The sequence below is a fragment of the Dermacentor variabilis genome, chromosome 8, assembly GCF_050947875.1.
Source record: "Dermacentor variabilis isolate Ectoservices chromosome 8, ASM5094787v1, whole genome shotgun sequence".
In the NCBI taxonomy this organism is placed as follows: Eukaryota; Metazoa; Arthropoda; class Arachnida; order Ixodida; family Ixodidae; genus Dermacentor; species Dermacentor variabilis.
In genome coordinates, this window is record NC_134575.1 from 161,981,510 (window position 1) to 161,986,928 (window position 5,419).

Here is a 5,419-nt window from a genome sequence, read left to right on the forward strand (position 1 = left end):
TGTACAGGTCAGTATAGAATTCTTCCGCTGCTTTTACTATACCTTCGAGATTGCTGATGATATTATCCTGCTTATCTTTTAGTGCTTATATATAGGTTTGTCCTATGCCAAGCTTCCTTCTCACTTATTTCACGCTGCGTCTATTTTTTAGGGCTTCTCCAGACTTTCCAACGTCATAATTTCGAATTATGACGTTGGTCATGTAATTGAGCTCCGCCATTGCACCCCATCAGTAGATCTGGAGCGACGCATGGTACCCGTAAAAGATGCCGAGAGCGAGTGTGGCTATACTAATCCAGGTACAACCAAATTAGGAATGCCCACTAAGCTTCAACAAAGACATTACCTCACCATTATAGAAATTGGCCTACCTGGTGCAGTATTCAGCTACCCCCTCCATGTTGATTTGGTTGAACCAGTATTTAAACCATACATATTTTTTCTCCGTGTATATTCCCATTTTCTGGCTACTTCTTCCTGTGGCAACTGTGATTTTATTGCCTCCCTATGCTCTCAGGATGCTTTCTGTTGTTCGGCGATCGCTTCTCGTATCTCCCTGATCCACCAACTTTTCGGTTTCTTTTTTCCTTTCCAACGACCGTTTTCCTTCTCTGTGCGTATTTCTGTCGTTAATACACTTAGAAGATCAGTATATCCACTCTCTTTGCTTGGCGACTTGCCAAGTGCTTTAACTCTTGCGACTATATCGGTATATATTCGACGTTCAAATTTGGACTGGCTGTTTAGCACTCCATACTTTCTTCCCGAAATACATATCCCATTTTCCAAATGGTGTGTTGATGGTCCCTCCCTATGTTGCGATACCCTTTCTCGTCAATGACCATTTCTCTCACCTTGTCGTGAATTCCTTCTGTCACCAGACAGTTATTAATGGGCGATTGCGGGTTTCCCACTACCCACGCGGCGTGTCCGTCACAATTAGGCACTATATTCACAACAACTAGATTACGTGGCTCACATACATCTAGCGTTAACTTCCCGTTGTTGTTGGTATTGTCATCTAGATCCTGTGTGTGGGCATTCATGTCACCTAATACGCTAAATTGGGTATCATATCGAAACTCCTAATATCAACACTTAGGCATCTTACTAACTCTTCATTATTTTCTATGCAATTATTTCCGGTCGAAAAATACATTGCGTCCAGGCAAGTCTTCTTTCCACCTATTGTACAGACGTCAGCGCGCTTAACACCAACGCTCCGCAGCGTGGCCGGACCGGCTTGGACTGACGCCAGGGCCGTGAAGTGCTGGCTCTGTTATCTCGATATGTTTGCGGCGGTTTACGAAAGCTGGAGCGCAGCTCGATTTGACTCCTCGTCTTCTGTTTCGCTTGTGCTTGACCGGCGGCTTGAGTGTGCTCACTTGACAAGGCCGTTTCGCTCGTGACTGCACTCTCACGCTCGTCCAGAAAACACGTTGCGGTTTGCTTATATCGGCAAAGCGAAATGGCGGGCGACAGCTCGCACGTCTTTCGGGTTTGGCCTCAAAGCTGGCACTTTAAGGAAATGATAAATAGGAAAAGGAGAGCAAACGCAAGTTTGTGGCGTTTGTAAAAGTTGGACGATAACTAAATCTGCAGATCCGGTAACACAGTTGTTCATGTTCTTGATTTCTTATATTCTCTGCCAGCGCGCATCCGAGTGCTTTCGGGAAGAGCTCTCGCAGGTGCCATTCGCGCCAAAATTGAGACGCAACCGTTCGTCGTACAACGTTCCGGGTGATGTTATACACGCGTGTCTATGTGTGTGCGTAGTGCTTAAAACTCGAAAAAGTAAAGACTGACCACCTGAAAAAGCAGGCAGATCCCATGCCCTGTGGGAATCGATGTTATACGAAGCATTGCGCGGGGAGCCTACCAAGTTAACGAAACGACCATGAGAGCACGAAGACGTAGGTGGCTAGCTAGCTAGCTAGATAGATAGATAGATAGATAGATAGATAGATAGATAGATAGATAGATAGATAGATAGATAGATAGATAGATAGATAGATAGATACTATCGAAATGGCAAATGTTCGCCAAGAAATGGCATCGTATTTACTAAACTCCATTCGCAAACCGCAACCAAACCTCTAAGTCTTCCCTAAATGACATGTTTTCGCATTAAACGAGGAGAGGGGGTAAACCGAGGGTCCGGATTTTTATTAGTCATATTATAAGAAGCCAACAAACAATGACACCAAGGACAGCATAGGGCAAATTACTTTTGCCTAATAAATGAAATAAAGAAATGATAAATTAATGAAAATTAAAGTGGATGAAAAGACAACTTGCCGCAGGTGGGAAGCGAACCCACATCCTTCGCCAAAAAGTGGATGGGGAAACAGTGCCGCGGTAGCTCAATTGGTAGAGCATCGCACGCGAAATTCGAAGGTTGTGGCTTCGGTTCCCACGTGCGGCAAGTTGTTTTTTCATCCACTTTCTTTTCCATTAATTTATCATTTCTTTATTTCATTTATTAGGCACAAGTAATTTCTCCTATGTTGTCGTTGGTGTCATTGTTTGCTGGCTTCTTATGATATGACTCATGATAGCTCAATTGGTAGAGCAGCGCACGCGAAATGCGAAGGTTGTGGGTTCGGTTCCCACCTGCGGCAAGTTGTTTTTTCTTCATAATCATCATCAGCCTGGTTACGCCCACTTCAGGGCAAAGGCCTCTCCCATACTTCTCCAACTACCCCGGTCAATTCTGGCCATGTTGTCCCTGCAAACTTCTTAGTCTCATCCGCCCACCTAATTTCTGCCGCCCTCTGCTACGCTTCCCTTCCCTCGGAATCCATTCCTTAACTCTTAATGCCCACCGGTTATCTTCCCTCTTCATTACGGGTCCTGCCCATGCCCATTTCTTTTTCTTGATTTCAACAAAGACATCATTAACTCGCGTTTGTTCCCTCACCCAATCTGCTCTTTTCTTATCCCTTAACGTTACACCTATCATTCTTCTTTCCATAGCTCGTTGCGTCGTCCTCAATATCGAGTAGAACCCTTTTCGTAAGCCTCCAGGTTTCTGCCCATTACGTGAGTACTGGTAAGGCACAGCTGTCATAAACTTTTCTCTTGAGGGATAATGGCCACCTGCTCTTCATGATCTGAGAATACCTGCCAAACACACCCCAGTCCATTCTTATTCTTCTGATTATTTCCGTCTCATGATCCCGATCCGCAGTCACTACCTGTCCTAAGTAGATGTATTCCCTTACCACTTCCAGAGCCTCACTACCTATCGTACACTGCTGTTCTCTTCCGAGACTGTTAAACATTACTTCAGTTTTCTGCAGATTAATTTTTAGACCGACCCTTCGGCTTTGCCTCTCCAGGTCAGTGGGCATGCATTGCAGTTGGTCCCCTGAGTTACTAAGCAAGGCAATATCATCAGCGAATCGCAAGTTACTAAGGTATTCTCCATTAACTCTTATCCCCAATTCTTCCCAATCCAGGTCTTTGAATACCTTAATTCTTAATTACATTAAATAGTTTCCACTCTTAATTTACACTTATATATCATTCCTTTATTTCATTTATTAAGCACAAGTAAATTCCCCTATGTTGTCCTTGGTGTCATTGTTTGTTGGCTTCTTATGATATGTTTTCGCATTGCCACACGTAAGCAGTGTTGACTGCCGCTGCCGAATCTTTTTCCATAAGAACATACAGGCATTTAAAATATTGCTACGGAACAGCCGCCACAGTGTGGCTGCACTGAGAAGGACGAAGACGACGTGTGTGCCGGTTTGATGTAGCGTCGCCATTTTGGCCTCCGTGATCTTACCTGTAAATAATTTGTAAATAGTATTCGGCTTCAGCTTCGCGTGACATTTATTTCGTGGAGGTGGACGTTCCCCGTACCCGTCATGGAGCTTCGCAACGGTCGCAACGCGACAATGCAACTTCGGCTCCTGCTGGCGGCACTTCATCTACGTAAGCGTCTCCGCCTGCAGCCCCGACCTACGTCGCCGTTTCCCCACCTCGGGATCCTGGTCTTTTCAACGGAGTCGGCAGTCCTGATGTTGACGACTGGCTCCGCTTATATGAACGTGTCAGCACCAGTCACAGGTGGGATCCGACTATTATGCTTGCCAACGTACTTTTCTACCTCAAGGGAGCTCCAATGGCATGGTTCCAGACTCACGAAGAGGAGATCTCGAGCTGGGATCTCTTGAAAGACAAGCTAGGCGACCTTTTTGGCAATCCGTTTGGTCGACAAGTCAACGCCAAGAAAGCTCTTGCCACACGTGTACAGACGTCGACCGAGTCCTACGTGTCGTACATTCTCGACGTCTTGGCCCTTTGTGCTAAGGTTTACCGGAACACGACTGAGGACGATAAGGTTAATCACGTCCTCAAAGGCATTGCTGAGGATGCCTTCAATTTACTGGTGTTTACGAACGTCACCAGCATTGATACCATCCTCAAGGAGTGCCGCCGTCTCGAGCATGCTAAAAGCCCCCGGGTATCCCAGCACATCACGCGACTTCCCAGCACAGCTGCTACGTCATCCTGTGACGACCTCTTCCATCAGACGTCGCGATGTGACAACTTGACCAGTATCATTCGTCGTGAGGTCGAAGCGGCACAATCGTCGGCTCCTTCTTTCCCGTTACCTGATAATTATCCGGTGACAATCTCCTTGATCCAGGCCGTCGTGCGTCAAGAGCTGTCCAACGTCGGCGTGCAATCCATTCGTTCCGTACGCTCGGAACCTTTGTCTCCACGCACGTCCCCACCGCGCTCTTACTCCTCTTATGGACAGTGCAACCCCTCCGAATGGCGAACCGTGGACGACAAGCCGATTTGTTTTAACCGCCGACCCAATGGACATGTCGCTCGCCACTGCCGCAGCCGCTGGATTTCCCCGACGCGCTGTTATCCTCATTATCCCCCTCGCCCCTCTAGCGCATCCTTCTCCTTCGTCCCTTGTATGCCCGCTCCATCATCTCACCCTGCGACACCTTTGACACGACCCCGATACTCCCGCTCACCTTCTCCCTCCCGCCGCCAATTTCGCCCGCCCCCGTCACGCCGTGCTCCTTCTGCGACCTACTTGCCGCACCTCCGACGGGAAAATTAGACAGTGCAGCTTCTGGAGGTGAAGCTGCATTGACGACATTGGCACGAAATCCTCGCTTCACCTTACCCACGAACAAGAAACTTTTGGACGTTCTCGTCGACAATGTTCCTTTGTGCGCATTGACTGACACCGGGGCGCATGTGTCCATTATGAGTGCTGCTCTTCGCCGTCGGCTCAAGAAAGTTCTGACGTCTGCCCGATCCGAGTTGTACAAGTCGCCGACGAAGGGACTGTCGCTACTGTTGGCATGTGTTCTGCCCGACTCACCACTGCTAAGAGACACACTGTCGTTCTCTTCACCGTCATCGAGCATTGCCCGCACGAACT